This window comes from Alosa alosa, chromosome 20 (assembly GCF_017589495.1).
Source record: "Alosa alosa isolate M-15738 ecotype Scorff River chromosome 20, AALO_Geno_1.1, whole genome shotgun sequence".
Taxonomy (NCBI): domain Eukaryota; kingdom Metazoa; phylum Chordata; class Actinopteri; order Clupeiformes; family Clupeidae; genus Alosa; species Alosa alosa.
This window is the reverse complement of record NC_063208.1, coordinates 20,936,883-20,955,554: the sequence shown is the minus strand read 5'-3', so window position 1 is coordinate 20,955,554 and position 18,672 is coordinate 20,936,883. Positions and strand designations below refer to the sequence as shown.

The 18,672-nt window shown below is 48.0% G+C and overlaps 1 pseudogene; it reads right to left on the bottom strand.

The window, feature by feature from the left end:
• LOC125285299 overlaps positions 1 to 18,672 on the bottom strand; it is a 111,243-nt pseudogene that overhangs the window by 86,635 nt on the left and 5,936 nt on the right.

Genomic DNA, 18,672 nt, shown 5'->3' with positions numbered 1-18,672 from the left:
TGTGTGTGTGTGTGTGTGTGTGTGTGTGTGTGCGCGTGTGTGTGTGTGTGTGTATGTGTGTGTGTGTGTGTGTGTGTCTGTATGCATCTGCAAGATTGAACATTGATGCCATTGATGCCCGGTGACCTGATTTTCCAAGTGAGCGACGAGCACTTCAATACTCATCCATGTTCAGTCCCCTGGAGCCTGTCAAAATAAATGAATGCCCCAGACACAACATTTACACAACCCCCCCTCCCCCCCTCCACTCACCCCACCTCCATGTGCTGTAAGCACCGCTGTAATTATGTTCAGTTCCATTATGGCATCTTCAATTTCCATGATTTCAAGATGAATGCCAACGTCAATTAACTACAAATCACATTAGAAAACCTCCACTAAAAAAAAAAAACATTCCATCGGTTCTGCATGAGTGAGGCTGCTGAGCACATGGTGTGTGTGTGTGTGTGTGTGTGTGTGTGTGTATAATTCTTGCACAATAATTCATAATGATGTTTAAAGTGGTCCACGGGATGTTGATTTTACGTAAGATGTGTCAGCGGTGTCTGTAAATCTTTCAGGTCCATCCGCCTCTCTGGGAGAGCTGGGAGCCATAATGCTCTCCAATCAGGAAGGGGGGGGAGGCTGAACAAACTCTGATGAATAAGTCATGCTATGGAGGGGGAATCAAATTAAAATGGGTTTGTGTTGCTAATCTTTATGAGGCCCCAGGAGTCGGCGCAGAACAGAGCTTTGTGGTCTTAACTTTAACTCTGTGTAAAGAAGCACAACGGCACAAGTGAAGTGAATAAAAATGCTAAATAGGAAAGGGGTAACAGGAAAGATCAAAGATGGATGATATTAAAATTCGAAGTGAAATTAATTATACAACTATTATGTGGAGCTTGTAGTTTCTCTATGCAAGTGTGAAGGGAATGCACCTGCTTTAAACCCAGATGTTGCATGCAATGTACTACTTAACACCTAACACCCTATACACCTTATGGACATCTTTCACAGATACTGCTCGCACATGAAAACACCGTACCTCTGCTCCACTACAGATGTTCTGTGTTGTACAGAGATGGAATCATTTGTGACCCTGTTGATTGCGTGCTAAATCCCATTTACTTTACCTTATCTATCAAAAACATATTTTTTTAAGACATATTAGATGAAAAACACACACACACACACACACACACACACAAACACACACGCTGGTGTGGGAAGCCCCAGACTGTGCACACACAAATACACACACACACAAATACACACACACACACACACACACACACACACACACACAAGTGTGGAAAGCCCCAGACTTACGTTCACAGCTGCTGTGGCCCTCCTCGAAGCCGGCGCTGCAGCTGCACTTGCCGATGGGCACGAGCCACTCGCCCTCGGCGCTGCAGTGCATCCGCGGCGGGCTGTCCGTGTCCACCTCCGAGTTGTTGACACAGGCGCCGCGCACCTCCACGAGGGCATGGGCGGCCTCGGCCACCGTGTCAGGGAAGACGGCCAGGTTCTGCACGGTGCGTGCCGGGCAGCAGCTTTGTAGTAGACAGCAAGACCGACACCAGCCCACACGCCACGTCCTGGAAGGCCAGGTGGAAGCCCTTGCGGTTGAGGTGGCCGATCTCGCGCACCTCCGTATTGAGCTTCATCTTGCGCTCGCCCAGGTCGCCCTGCGTGAAGCTCTCGTCGGCCGCGATGGTGTCCACCTTGGTGTAGCGGTCCTCGCGCGCCACCCGCCCCAGGTCCCAGTCCGACTCGGCGTAGAGCAGGTTGAAGGTCTCCTTGCAGGTGCCCCCGGCCACCCCGGGATGGAGTTGCAGTCGCGCAGCGTGAACTGCAGCTCCACGAAGATGCGCTGGCCGCCGCGGCGCCAGATCCAGCCCGTCTGCAGCCAGTTGTTCTGCGCCGCCTCCATCACGTTGCATACCTGGTACGTGCGGATGGGCTTGTATTTCTCGTCCACGCCGCTGATCTCCTCCCACTGGCCAGAGGAAGGAGAAGATGGAAGGGTGGATGGAGGAAGGAAAAAACAGAGTGAAACATAGGTGGGGGGGGGTGGAGGGAGGGATGAAAGAATGGGGGAGAGATGGAGGGAGTGACGAAAGAAGGGAAGATGGATGGTTGGAGGAAAGAATGGAGTGAAACATGGGTGGGAGAGAGAGGGAAAGAGGGAGGGATGAATGGAAGGATGGGGGGAGAGATGAAGGAATGGAGGAGTGGAGAGAGGCGAGGTAATAAGAGGGGAGAAAGAACAGAACAGAAATGTAGGAAGGAGAAGAGAGGAGAGATGGAGAGCAGAGGGGGAAAAAGAGGACAGGAGAAAATGTCAGCACATCCTGCACAAGCACAAGAGTTATAGTCCATTACCCTGAGAATCTATTAATCCCCAGACTACGATCCACCATCATTTATGTGCCCTATAAACCCATGTGTAAAATGTTAGAGCGAAATTAAATTTCATGTTTTAATGCTCCTTTATATTTACAGCGAGCAAAGTTTTGGAAATTCAGCTGCAAATACCTGAAATGAGTGTCTCTGACTGAGAGTGTGTTTGTGTGTGTGTGTGTGTGTGTGTGTGTGTGTGTGTGTGTGTGTGTGTGTGTGTTTCCCCCCACTGTATGCGCGTGTACTGCGAGGTGTCAACTTCCGTCTCCATGGTGAGTGTGGGAGTTGAGTGACAGCGCGTTTCCATGGGGGCAGAGTGAGCGTGTGTGTGATTCTGGCATGCCTCACAATGAGCTCCACAGTGGCTTTCTCTCTCTCTCTCAAACACACAAATACACACACACACACACACACACACACACACACACACACACACACACACACACACACACACACACACACACACACAGACAAGAAGGTGGCTCAGGAGAGTGTGGATTTTAAATCACCGTCACGTCCGGATTTAACAAGCTAAATAAATAACAGCTTGCGCTGAGACCATCAACACATGGGCCCTGGTATCCTCTGGCCTGCGCCAGGCAGGTAAGCGCCACGGCAGACTGAGCTTGCTCGCGTGGTGCCTTCCCTTCAGACATTCAGACACACACACACACACGTGCACACACACACACACACACACACACACACACACACACACACACACACACACACACACACACACACACACACACACACACACACACACACACACACACAGGAGCATCACCAATGTGTGTCTGTCTCTGTTTTTTTCTTTTGGTTTTTCGATGCAGTCTTTTTGCATGAGGGTTTTATACAACCAATCAATTCCCTGGCAGTTTAGTTTATGCGTTTTCCAGTGGTGGAGATCCTCTGTTGAAGGGGATTACTACATTGATTGATTTTGTTTGTGCAGCTTATTTTTGCAAAGAAAGATGGAACTTGAGAGGAGAGAAAGAGAGAGAGAGAGAGAGAGAGAGAAAGAAAAAAGAAAGAAAGAGAGAGGGAAAGAGAGAGAGGCAAAGAAAAGAGAGAGGGCTGGCCAGCTGTCCACTGCGAGTCCATTTTACTATAGTGCTGGCTGGAGACATGCCCAAACTGCTAAACAGCCCAGCTCTCACAGCTGAGGACGAAAGAGCAAATAAAAAGTGAGTACAAAGGTGCGCACACACACACACACACACATGTACACACACACACACATACACACGTATGCACGCATGCACACACACACACACACACACACACACACAAAGAGAGAAATAAATAAAGACAAGGACACCCAAAAATACTTACAAAAGCACACTCACACTCGCATTCACAGACAAATGTACATATAAAAAAGTTGATAGGCCAACATTAATACACAAAGAAGAAAGCACAAATAGACATAACACATATAATGAGCACACACACACACACACACACACACACACACACACACACACAGAAACAGAGGGAAATGAACAAGAGATGCTAATTAATAGAGAAAGAAACAGTAAAGAGAATCAAGAGGCAAGACTCACTCCATTTGAAGGGTATGAAGTCCAGCCCAGCTCAGCCTGGGACTCTTTAGAATTCAGCAAGACAACTGGAGAAGAAACAGATGACAGGAAGAACACAGGAAGGAGAGAGAGAGAGAAAGAGAGCAAGAAAAAAAAAGAAAGAAAGAAAGAAAGAAAGAGAAAAAAGAGAAAGAATGAAAAAGAAGGTTAGTCAGTCATCAAAAGACAAAACGAGGCAGTTTGATCAAAACAATTAACTGCGCACACAAGGGAGAGCAAAGGGGAAAGAACTCGGCATTATTGTTCTGTTTATTGGAGCAGTTAAGTGCTAAACAAATAGCCTGCGATGGGGCTGCTGCGTTGATCTGTAGTTAAAAAAGAAACGGTGGCAGCTGCGCGAGCCTGCGGGATAAATAGCTCAAGCACGCCATTAGGAGCTGCAGAGGTGATGGGTGCTGTGTAAAAGCACTCAACATAATCATGTCTACCGTGCATCACTCTTAACAGTGAGAGGATGGAGAGGAGCGAAAATAGACAGATTCGGAGCGAGCGAGTGGAGATATGCTACCTGTAGATGGAATTATATTCCTGACATGTCTGTGGTTTCGGAGTAAGTCTGCTAAATGGGGCTGAGCGCATTCAGTGATGGTCCATTCTTCTTCACAGATGATCACTGGGCAATTTGTCTGCCTCTTTCTGTCCATTTCCTTCCTGTCTCCTGCAGCCTCGCTACTGTGCCGACGTCTTTCTCCAGACACACACACACACACACACACAGGCAATCAGTAGCGGTTGATAGAGAAACGGCTGGTACCCTGGACAGTGTGCACAGTAGAGTGCCTGGGCCACTTCAGCACCATGGACAAGGCTCATGGCATTATGAAGCAGTGCACTCTGGAGAGGCAGGCCTTGAGCAGCCGATGCGGGCTCTTCAGGAAGGTCTGCATCAGCACCTTGGACAGCAATGGGGATAATTTCAAGCCCAAGTGGTCCCAGAAGCACGGCTTCCCATCCAAACCCCGAGCTCGGCTTTTGTTGCCTCCGCTATTCAGAGTGTGTAAAGGCGCGGGCTCTGCATGGCCCAGATAACATAGAGTCGTCGGGGGGGGAGGACACAGATGCAGAACTCAAAGACAAGACTCCAATTCCCAGAAGCCAACTCTCTAAGACGGGGCACAGAGGAAAAGGTATTGAGAAGAAAGAGAGAGACAGAGAGAGCATGAGATGGAGGGAGAGAGGGAGAGAGGGAGCGAGAGAGCGAGACAGAGACAGAGAGGAGGAGAGAAGAAACAAACACATTTGCCTTGTTTGGCAACAGCAGCCATCTTTCATGCTGCAACCCACGGTCTGACTCACAAACACGCACGCGTTCTCACACTCACACACACACACACACACACACACAGACAAACACAAGATTGTGCGGGGGCTTCTCTAAGCACCAATCGTTCACCGCAACGCCAACCTCTGATTTGGGCCGTCACCTCGGCTGCGGTCATTAGCTGCGTCATCCCGCTGCAGGCCAACTGCTCGGTCAGATGATGTCAGATCGTGGCGACTACCCAACAAGCGGGTGATCACGTAACCAGGATACCTACACACTCCCTCGGCTCCGCCGCCTCAAATGCAGGCCTTTAAATGCACAGACGCACTCGCACAAAAACTATTCCTGCTGGTACGGACCAAAAAGGGAGCAGTGCTATACCTGTCCAAGATAATGACGTCAGCCAACTACATTCATTGTGAGTACAATACCACCGCACACACACACACACGCGCACACACACACACACACACACACACACACACCTGTAGTTTGCCACGTCCTGACATTCAGTCTGTAAAGGTCATTCCACTGTGAATACAGAATGGCCTTCGTGGTACTGCTGCACACTCATCCCTGCCCTCAAGGGCTCTTCTGTTTCATTTCAAATGGCTCCTTCAGTCCTCCACAGACTTATGCTCCCCACCCCTCCCTTCCCCCAACAACACACACACACAAGCTCTCTCTCACACCCCCTCTCCCACCTCCACACACATCTACACACACCTATATACACACACCTGAGGCAGAGAGGATGACATGAGTGAGGAGTGAGAGAGTGCAAGCGGTTTAATTCACTTTTCATTATTTGCCAGTGATTGTAGTGTTCCCTCTGATGCAATCCTCCACAACAGTGAACTCAGAGAATAATGGCACTCCGCATTAAAGGATGAAAGGCACGAAAATGTGACTTTTCTTTTTTTTCTGCTCAGGGAAAAGCCCAGTGTTTCACAGAGGACATGTTCTCCTGATGTTATCCAGCAGTGCTACTGGTTCCCCTGAGGGAAGAGAGAAAGAATGAAATGGAGGCAGGGTTATAAAAAAAGACAGAAGGTAAAAGGCATGTGGGTGTCAGGCTGGCATTAATCTCTCTTTCTCTCTCTCTCTCTCCTTCTCTCTCTCCCTCTCTCACACACACACACACACACACACACACACACACACACACACACACACACACACACACACACACACACACACACAGAGACACACATGCACACACACACTAATATAAATCCCAAAAAGGGAGCATTATAAAATGAGTACCATAAAGTTCAGTGGAAGGGGATTAGCCACTGTCCTCTCGGAACCCCCCGTACATCACCCTCTCCCCTCCCTTCACAAACAAACACACACACACACACACACACACACACACACATGGACAGCTGCACACTGGGAGCTGTACGCTGACTGCTGACCCAGAGGGAGGATCATTGTCCAACGATTATCCTTTTAATAAGAGGAATACCAAATAAAAGGGCATTCATACACACACGGACACGGACACACACACACACACACACACACACACACACATGTCTGCCAGCCACAGAGCACATTAACTTTAAGCCGCTGGTTCATCCTTTTATGGCCTTATTCAACTTTTAGCTGCAGCAATAGCTTGTCTGACTCTCTGCATGGATGCAGTCTGTGTGTGTGGGTGCCTGCATGCTTGTGTGTAGAGTGTGAATATATGTGTGTGTGTGTGTGTGTGTGTGTGTGTGTGTGTGTGTGTGTGTGTGTCTTCCCCCCCCTCTCCCTCGCTTCCTTCCCTGTGCTTGTTCTCTCACCTACGCCATGAGGCTGCCTCCCAGCTCAGGACGCAGTGTTCCAGACAGTGGTATGAAATTCATTTCCCCTGCTTCTTCTTCCCTCTTCCTCCAATAGCCCTCCCTTTTCATTCTCCCTCCCTCTCTCCTTTATCCTTCATGTTTACTTCCCTCCTTCCTTCTCTCTTCCCCCTTCTGACGTTCCCTCATCCTCCCCTCACCTTCCATCATCTGTTTTCTCCATCTCTCATCTACATCTCTAGATTGCACCCTCCTTCAATCTTCCCTTCTTACTGTGTCTCTCCCTCCACCTCTCCTCTCTCTCTCTCTCTCTCTTTCTCTCTCTCCATCATTCAACTCTCAGTGAGATCATGTGTTTCGGAGCAAGAGGGCAGGGGCAAGGGGGCATGGGCAAGGGGGCAGTGTGGACACGCGACTGGGAAGCACACCAAGCACTGGGGTGATTAGAGCACTCAGGAGGGGGGCTTTGTGGAAAAGCCCCACATTCATATAGCGCATAAAGAGTCTCTCGTCTCCAGGCCCTGGCTCTAAGAGCAAGGAGGAGAAACTACATTTCATGCTTTGTTCTGTCGAATCATTTTCTTTTGAGGCAAGATATTTCATTTGGAATGAATTTTTAACAGGATGTAATTGAGTGTCTGGGCTGATATACTCAGGGCTGCGAGCCGCATGCCAAGGCTCATTTTTTCAGGAGGCCTCGACAAATACAGCTGTGACGGCCGGCACAGAACCCCCACTTTCCCCTACTCCCACACACACACACACACACACACACACTCAATCATTCTCCCTCACCCACATACACACTCTCCCTCTCACAAACATACACACACACACACACACCCACACACCCACCAATCAATGATTTCTGTCACCCCACATACACCTCTCCCTCTCTCCATTTACACAAAATCCCACACACCCTCCCTGGCCCTGAGCTCCATTTATGATCCTGCACACACACAGAAACACATACAGAAACACACACACACACACTCTCTCTCTCTCAACATACACAGAGGCAATCAGGCACAAATATACACACCAAATTTAAATAAGAACATATCAGGCTGACAGTACACAGAACACACACACACACACACACACACACACAGACACACACAAACACTTAGATAGAGGATTAGAGGCCACCTGTGCTCGATGTTTAAGGTAAAAGGAGGCCTGACGGCCCTGCTGCTGACCGGTGTGGCCAAGCTGAAAGCGCCCTGGTTACATGACGCGGGGCCACAGCAGGCAGGGCTTGCTGAACTTTCCCAGAGTGCACTTGAGGGCAGAATGCGAGCTTACATAATGAGTGACGAACGCAGCGGAGCTGGCCTCCTCCAAACTGGTGCGGCAGTAATGAGGAAACATGGGAGCATTAGCAACTCTTAGAGGAGGACCGGACCTGACCCCTGCATGCCTGCCCTTGCCTTGCCTGCGCACACACACACACTAAACACTTGTATAGCTAAAAAACAGCCAAGTAGTGGTCTTTTTTAAAGGGAGTCAAACTTGGAATGTTTAATACTTTGCTTTCACTAAAAAGATAAGAGCACCCTCATAACAAAAAAGCAGAAGAAGTGTAAGAAAACAGGGGAATTGACAGGACATGATAGGCAAAAGAATTGCAAATTTTAGACATTAACACACAACCACACACACACACACACACACAGCACTGTTTCTCACTCCCACCTGGGCCATTTAACCTCAGCATTGGCACCGTGCTCGGCCATTGCCGTTGCTGCTGCTGGAGATCATCCCTGTGTAAGGGAATGCTATGCGATAAACCTTTCAGATGACTGCTGAATTATTGAACAGCATATCGCTGTTTGTGCGGCCTGCAGTTCCGCTGGCCAAGTCAAGCAGAAGAAAGTATTATTTTTTTATGGAAAAAAAAAAACAAAATAAAAAAAATCAAGCACTGCAAAAAGGCAGCCAAAACGAACGAGCCGACGTCTATGCTCCTTTCAGGTCATTTTGTCTTTCTTCAGCAGTGAGGGGGTGGGTAATATTCTCTCCATCTCTCATTTATGAGAAGACAGGGGAGAGAGGGATGGTTATGTAAGGGGAGGGGAGGCAAAGAGCAGTTTGTGCTGACTTTTGTTTTCTGTCAGGCACTTTAAAAATACAGCCACTCCAGATCAAATTACACAGTCCCCAGTACAGGAGTCAACCTTTCTATCGCTTGCCTTCACCCTCACTGTGTGTGCGTGTGTGTGTCTGTGTGTGCGTGTGTGTGTGCCTATGTGTGTGTGCGTGTGTGTACACACTACTGAATGTCAACCAAGACAGAAGGCAGAGAAAATTCTAAAACATGCCTTAAAACAACTTTCAATCAAACACACTCTCTCTCTCCCACACACACACACACACACAAATAAACAATAAGCAAATTAAAACCAGCCACCATAACTGCAAACTGCATTCTCCATATTCAGGTCAAAAACAACTCTGCACCTGAGGCTGCATTAAAATGCAACACCCACTTATCCACAAACACTAGCTCATTCTGTCTCACACATAGAGACAATCACCACACACACACACACACACACACACACACACACACACACACACACACACAGGACAGGACAGGACAGGACAGGAACCTGAAATCCCAAGGAGAATCATCTCACATAATGCAAAATACCACACACCCACAAACAAAGACAAGAATAAACACAGGAACAAGAGGAAGAGGGAAGCCAAATGAGACACAGGGATGGAGAGAGAGAGAAAGGGGAGAGAAAGAAAGACAGAGGGGGATCACAAAGGAAATGAGTGTAAAACACTGCCCTTCTTAGGGTAAGAAAAGAAAAACGATAGCTTAAAGGTAGCAGGGCCAGGAGCTGTGACGTGGTCCGGAGGGGAATCACTCAAACATCAATTAATCTTTGGCATCCGCCGCGATGCCACAGGTCATGTCAGCGTCTGCCTGCCCTGGGATATGTGGGGGGGTGAGGAGGGGAGTGGAGGAGGATGCTGCCATTATCAGAGACATTGATCTTCATCCCATTGATGAACGATGGCCAAGCGTGGCCTCGGAGAGAGAGGAAGCCAGGGATGAGGAGGGACCTCGGGGCCGAGCTGGGGCCGAACGAGGGCCATCCATCAAAAAAGACACCAACGCCAAAAAGATGAGGAACACCAGAGAGAGAGAGAGAGAGAGAGAGAGGAAGAGAGAGAGAGAGAGAGAGAGAGAGATAGCAGAGAAGGTGGACACGAGTGGAGAAAGGGAGAAAAAAAATCTATATGGGCCAACGACCGATCAGTCAATACGCCACTGTAACTAGCCCCATTGTACGAAGAAATAAGGACAAGAAATAAGACAACTCGCAGTCGATGCATTAGAACAACAGTCCAGCTGTGTTAAAAAAACATGCCCTTGGACAAAGAGGAAGAGGGACACGAGGGAGAGGGGGAGGGAGGGAGGAAGGTGGGTGAGGGAAAGGACAAGTGCTGTTCCAGCGTTCTATATCTGAAGTAGAGCATGGAGAGAGAGAGAGAGAGAGAGAGAAAGAGAGAGAGAGAGAAAGAGAGAGAGAGAGGGCAGAGAGGACATAAATCACTCATCACTCTCTCAGGAGTGCGGTGGTCACTCTGGCCTCGCCTATGGGGTCAGCGCCAATCTGCTGGGCAGATGGACCACAGTGACCCCTGAAGAAGGGAGGAGCAGAGGGAGGGGGTGTGTGGGGAAGAACAGGGGGAAGGGAGGGAGCGATGTAAGAAAGACTCAGCGAGGCAGAGAAGTGTGGGATGGATGGACAGATAAAAAGGAGGAGGGAGGGTGTGCGCTTTTAACCCGTGTGTGTTGTGTTTGTGTTTGTGTATTATTGTTGTGTGTGTGATGTGATGTGTCAATGTATTGTGTGTGTGTACACACATGTACACATGAGTATGTATGAAATCAGAACAGCAAGGCTGACTAAGCTAGTAAAGAAAATTATATGTTAAAGCTGCTTATTTACTACTGGACAAGTTTGAAAAGAAAGTACTGCACACAGTTGATGCAAGGACACAAAGAAGAAAACGTCATCGATAATATACTAATTGACTAACACACACACACACACACACACACAGCATTTACTAATTAGCACGACACAAAAGAAAATGTAAAATAATAATGCCAAGCCATTTAGATGTATGATTTTTTTTTTTTCTTCCTGATGAAGGAACCTCATAAATTGAGCGTCAGTAATTAATGAAATCAAAGTGGTCTCCTAATGAAAGATAAAGCAGCCATCTCCTGCTGATGGGTTTCTCCCTTCAGGCACTGAAGCGGCCTTTCACGCCCACCCCCCCTTCCACTTGCCTCCCTCTCTCTCTTCTTTCGTATTCTCTCTCTCCATCTCTCCAGGTGGGGCCGTCCTGAGGAGAAGACCAAAGCTCCATCTCCGCTCCCGCCGCTGTCCGCGACCGGAGTCCTTCATTAGGGCTGTCTCGTCGCATTTGTTCACCGCCGGTTTGTTTGCTTATCTGCGGCGCCGATAATGGGAAGTATTAATCCCACCATTCCGTGTTTGGAGCAGGCAAACTCCACTAATTATGCAAATCTGGAGTGAGAGGGGTCCCGTTGGCGTGTTGTGGAATTTAATTATGTAGCCTAATTGCCTCGTTTCTCTGCACATGCTAGAAATGGCCGGCATTCCTCTGTGTGTGTGTGTGTGTGTGTGTGTGTGTATGTGTGTAAGTGTGTGTGTGTGTGTGCATCACATTTGCTAATTTAGCTGATAATTTTATCAAAAGCGACTCACAAAGGCAAAAGAGGTAGAGAGAAAATAACTGGAGATAAGCACAATGGGCAGCAAGTGCTCCGGGCTTTCAGGTGTCCAGGCGTGAGGAGCAGTGGGGACCAAATGATGATCTCTTCACTGAGATGACTTGTTTTCAGTTGACCAGGCTGGATAACACAGATTACACCCTTTTCATTCAAAGAAAGAAGTCATGTTTCAAGTCAACTTCATTTCAGATGTGATAGATGGATTAAATATTCATCACAATTCCCAGTGAAAGCTAAGTGGCGAAAAAATTGGATGTTTCCTTTTTTAAAGTTATGCAAACTGAACAGGAAGCCAAAACCCACGGCACCTCATTTCAGCTGTTCATTGTTTCCACTGGACAGAAACCAACTAGAGTTGAGTCTTTCTTCTTTCTAAACAAGTGATGTTGGTACAATTTGTTGGTAGACAAATATTCCTAAAAATGTTCATATAGTCATCTGAGCAGGAAAACAAAGACAACAGAGCAGAAGGTAGAAGGCAACGCTACTTTCACCAACACTCTACTGATCAACAGTCACAATCTCCCTACCGCCTCATAGTCAGACACATAGAAACACACACAAAGACATGCAAACACACACACTCAGAATCTAATCCATACGGTGAAAAAGGAGGCCCACATTCCTACACCAATAATGCTGCCCATATAAATATGCGTTGCGTGCGTTACGATACCACCCACACACACACACACACACACACACACACACACACACACATAGAGAGAGAGAGAGAGAGAGAGACAGATAACAAAGCATCGCCACTGCGTTAACCTTCCACTGCAAACTGTGCTCTTAGCAAACACTACATGACCTCTCCATTCATTTATTGCAAACATTCCATCCATTCTCCCTGTCTCCCAAACAGAATAATGAAGGACTGTAATAACAAGCCTTCCATTGAAACCTGTTTGACCTGGCTGGTGACCCAGATGTCGTAGGTCAGCCAGGCACCAGCAGACCTGACACCTCTACCACCCCCTCCGTCACCCCGCCTCACACTCAAGTGCCTTATTGACCCGTCAACAGAGTCAGGGGTCAAATTGGGCCGCCCTCCTCCTTGCCCGTGTCGCTGTTGCCGCCCCGCTGGGACCGATGTGGACAATCCCGAGACCTTTGGGAAGCTGCGGGATTGGCCGCGGTTGTGGATGAGGAGGCCGCGGCCGTGCTCAGCTGGGCCGGCGAGTGTAATCTCGCCATCATTGATCCTGGACGCCGAGGTCCGGCGGCTGGGGATAAATTGGATTGATATCCCCCTCCTGTTCCAGGAGAGATCCATCCATGGGCATTTATCTTGGAGTCTAAAACCTGTTCTGAAGCTCGGGGACGAGGAGCTGGTGCCCTGAAGGTTATCTGTCATTTCCATCCAATTACCCGGGACCAGAGAGAGGGGTGGGTGGGGGGTGGGGTAGAGGCGAGGGTGAAACGGAGAAAGATGGAAAGAGAGACAGAGTGAGAGAGGAAAGGGAGAGAGAGAGAAAGGAAGTGAGAGAGGGGAAAGGGAAGGAAGAGAGAGAGAGAATGAGTGAGGAGGACAGGGAGGTGAGAGAGAGTGAGGGTCAGTAAGTGTGAGTGTGAGACGGACAGACAGACAGAGAGCGCAAGGAAGGCTTGCGGGGGAGAAGTGAAGGGATTTAGGAGGTGCCGTCACTGGCCAGACTTAAATAAGGCCAGTGATTGACACGAGGCTAAGAGGAAGACGGCTTACGGGAAAGGCTATAACCCTCAGTGGCACCCCAATACTCTCTCTCTCTCTCACACACACACACAAACACACACACATCACCATCACAATCTCTCTGTCTTCTTCTCTCAAACACACACACACACACACACACAATCACTATCTCTCTCTTTCTCACACACACACACACCTACAGATAGACAATCTCAATCTGCTTTTCCTTGAAATACACACATGCACTCACCACACACACACACACACACACCCCAAAGGCTCGCTATTTATGGAAAGGTCATTGTGGAATTTAATCAAGTCAGAGAGAGAAGAAATGAGAGTAAACTGAGAGAAAGGGAGAGGAAGAGGAACAGTGAGAGAGTGGAAGTGAGGAAAGTGTGACTGTGGGGGTAAGTGAGAGAGAAAACAACAGTCCATTTTTGCTCTGCCAATCACAGACTTGAGACCCAGATAATTTTGTCTGTGTGTGTGCGCGCGTGTGTGTGTGTGTGTGTGTGTGTGTGTGTGTGTGTGTGTGTGTGTATGTGTGTGTGTGTGTGTGGGTGTGTGGAGGGGGTGAGTGCTACTCAAAATAGGAGAAAAGTGTAGGGAACCAACAACACACAATGGGGCCATTTGTAGAGAGGGTCCTCTAACTGATTTACTGTACATCAGCCCCTGCCAAAATAACAACGCGCCAGGTTGGCTGGCAGAACAACTAAGTGCTTGTGTCCTTGTGAGTGTGAGTGTGTGTGTGTGTGTGTGTGTGTGTGTGTGTGTGTGTGTGTGTGTGTGTGTGTGTGTGTGTGTGTGTGTGTGTGTCTCAGTCTGCTGGTGTGTATAAAGGAGAAATAATCAATGCACCTGCTGTCAAGACGGTGAGAGGATTTTGAGGTGCATAAGTATGTTAATAAAATCTATGAATTAACTTCCGCCCAGAACACAGGTGGAAGACAACTGGAGGAGGAGAGAGAGAGTCTCACCAACACAGTGCCAGAGAGCCTCTGCATTAAAAGCGAGAGTCTGGGGAGGAAAAAATTCTAGAAGCAAAACAAAAAATATGAAGCAATTTCAGACAACACAACACCGTGCACAGGCTTCGGAGCGCACGCAAATTAAAATGCAAATGCAACAGCAGAACCCACTCTGGATTCTTTGAGTGGCAAACTAAAGATTCCAAAGGTGGAGCGTTTTCAGGTGTGTATGTGTGTATATGTGTGTGTGTGTGTGTGTGTGTGTGTGTGGGTATGGGTGTGTGTGTGTGTGTGTGTGTGTGTGTGTGTGTGTGTGTGTGTGTGTGTGTGTCAGGTCCCCTTCCCCACCCAACCCTTCCAGTTCGTTACTAGGGTAGCCCATCTGCACCAGGGAGAGAGCAGACCCTCTCCAAATCCTGACACATAATCTCTTGTGTTGTTTGTTTCCTCTTGAGCTTGGCGTGGACACCAGTGATGGCGACGCCACAGAACAATGCACAGATGGGTGAAGCCTTGTTCTTGGGCGCTCACGACATGGTGATCCAGAGACTGGCTTCCAATGCAACTCACTCCACTGATCAGGCCGTTCAGCCTCCTCCAAGACTGGCTTCAGCTAGAGACAACAAGGGAGAGAGAGTGTGTGTGTGTGTGTGTGTGTGTGTAGCCACATAAATGCACACATGATGCCTGGAGTTAAAAATGTGCTTGCCCTTTGAATTTCTGGCCACTGAGTTAAAGCGACACTTCTCAAGGACTGACTTCTGGAGTAGGGAGAAATGGAGTGCATGAGAGAAAGAGAGAGAGAGAGGGAGAGAGAGAGAGAGAGAGAAAGGGGTGTGTGTGTGTATGCACATTCAAGCAGACATAGGTGATGCTCTGAAGTACATACAGTATTATGTGTATGAATGTGTGTGTGTGTGTGTGTATGTGTGTGTGTGTGTGTGTGTGTGTGTGTGTGTGTGTGTGTGTGCTGATATTGGCCATGTAAGCTAGGAGAGTGCTCGGTTGTCCTACCACTGCACTCTGTTTCACTGTTCCCAGTACAGCCGGACTGCACAGTACAACTAAATATTTCAACATGCACCACTCTTATGGGCAGCCAGCTAAGAGCCTAAATGTGACTCTATGTGTGTGTGTGTGTGCGTGTGTGTGTGTGAGTGTGTGAGCATGAGCGCGCAAGAGAGGGGGGGTGGTGGTAAAAAAGAGTATGAGAGAAAAAAAGTGTGTACTGTATGCAAGTCTCTGTGTGGGGGGTGGACCTCCAACATGCACCATGCAGCCGTGCAGCTGGGCCACAGTCCGTGTGGATTATGCAACACTATTAGCGAGCAGAGGAGGGAAGGAGCAGATGTGAGAAGGGACAGAAGGGAAGTGTACATGTGGACAGAAGGATCCCTGTACATGTGACAGTTAAGCAGATTCAACAATCTGTGTGTGAGTGCTGGTTGGTATGTGTGTGTGTGTGTGTGTGGCATGTTAGAGGGCTGGTTAGAGACCCACACAAAAGCACACACACACACACATATACAGTATACACACATACACATACACACACACACACACACACACACACACACACACACACACACACACACACACACACACAAGGGCAAGAACTGTGCTAATGAGCCACCACTCATGGGTTCTCTCTCCAACCTCGCTGACCTGAGCTGTGTGTCACTCAACTCCCACACCTCCAGAAAACGCCATGCAGCCCCTTAACACATAATGCACATGACACGTGTGCTGAGTCTGGTGACGTGCGGGTGGTCGTGCACACACACACACACACACACACACACACACAAAATTGTTTACCTTCTTTCCTACTTTTTTTCCCCAGATACAAATAAGTGCCCATTTGTCCAGACCCCTCTGCAATCAACAGCTTACACACACACACAGACACACACACACACACACACACACACACACACACAGACACACACAACACACACACACAAAACTGTACATCTACACTGGCATACAAAGACACACACAAACACAATCACAGACACACATCTCTGCCTGTAAAGCCTGTATAGCCTACATATCTATCTGCAATCAACTACTGGCAAATAGGTTTTTGTTGGACATACAGAAACACATACATGCCCAGGGACAGGAGGAAAAACAAGAAAGACAAAATAGGAGGAGAGAGAGAGAGAGAGAGAGAGAAACTGATGAACTGAGAATTGGACAGACACATACTGAGACATGCGCTCACACTAACACACACACACACACACACACACACACACACACACTTTTCTCCAGCTGGATGAATCCCCCTTTTTTCATTTGGCTGTTGTCTGCCCGTGCCTCCTTGGGCTGACCTTGGGAAAGCACAGCGCATTAGTTCAAAGCAGAGTCTCTCCAGACAGGTAATTCATGATTAAAAGGAAGCCCTCAAAGCCATCCACACTCACACGGCCACAAAAGAGATATATTAAACCATTATCCCTTATTAGATTTTTGCACTGTACAAGTGACTGAGCTACATATAGCTTTGTATATGGCTGTAATTCAATTTCACTGGGACACATGTCTCAGCATACATAAATTGTGTGTTGAGTATTTTGTGTGTGTGTGTGTGTGTGTGTGTGTGTGTGTGTGTGTGTGTGTGTGTGTGTGTGTGTGTGTGTGTGTGTTTGGGTGAGAGAGAGGGAGGAGAGAAGCGGAGCTGGCACTTCCTGTGTTCCTCCCCCATCTGCCCCATAGCCTTTGCCATCTGACCATCTGACCACACATTACATCATTCATCCTCAGATGCACCTAGTACACACGTAAACGCACACATGCTCACACACACACACACACACACACACACACACACACACACACACACGCAAACACACACACAAGAAAAGAAACCTACAAGTCCAAAAGCTTTTGTACACCCAAAGCACTAGCACACCACACACACACACACACTGCTACAAAGATTACTATATTAGCTACAGGCCAAAACATTAACAGAACCCTTCATACCAACCAGAAATTCCATCCTGACAAACTAATCTGAGCCATTACAACCCATCTATCCACCCTGCAACACCCACAAATAAACACACTGGCAAATCCACAGCTATCCAATGAAGAGGTCCAGCATAGGGGAAATAGGGCCACGCGTGTATACAGACAGCACAGCCATTTTTAAGGCCCTTATTATCTGGCACTTGGCCAGCTCTATTATACGTAACTGGAACACAACCCTCACATAGACCATTATAACCATCATCGTCACCATCACCACCATCACCATCACCATAATCACCTTCAAAAGCACACCGCGTGCACCTGCACACACACATAACAAAAAGCCAGGACAGAAACCATATATAAAGGAGAAAACACAAAGATGATACTGGCAAAACACATACCGTAATAGAAACACCCCACAGACAGACAAACCCATGGCTATCCAATTTGGACTGAATAAGCATGAAAAAATTGAGCCACGCAAGTATGTAGACAGACCCCCATCCACCACACACACACACACACACACACACACACACACACACACACACACACACAAACACATAAACACATAAACACATACACTTTAATATACTTATTTTCAGTCCATAGCCAGTCGTGTTACATCAGTATAATAACCGTGAATTGAAATGTGCAAGCTCTGAGCTCTGCAGGCCAAAGCATGCATTGTAGTCGTTTATGAGATTTCAGGGGTCGGGAAGAGGGGGTGGGGGGTCGGGGGGGAGTGAGTGGAGTGGAGTGGAGGGGGGCGAAATAAATAGCCCCAAATACAAATATTTTCTATCTTGGCAGTTGCATTGAATTTTTAATTACACTGGTTAATGGCATGGCTGAGGTTAAAGACGCCTGTATGAACTGAGTTAATGGAGGCAGCCCGCCACATACCAGCAATGCAGCAAATCTGGCCATGCAGATGTGGTGGTGCTATTGGCAACAATATGAATGTGGGGGAAGGGGGAGGGTTGGTGTGGATGTGTGTGTGTGTGTGTGTGTGTGTGTGTGTATGTCTATGTGTATGTTTGTGTGTGTGTGTATGGGGGGGGTGGGGTTAGGGAACAAATCACACAGATTGCACAGAGCACAGAGAGCGGCATTGAATAGCATGAAAAGAGTCGTTCCCAAACACAATAAACCACAGTGAAGCACGGGGGGCTGCAACCCCCGTTAGCCTTTAGTCTGATT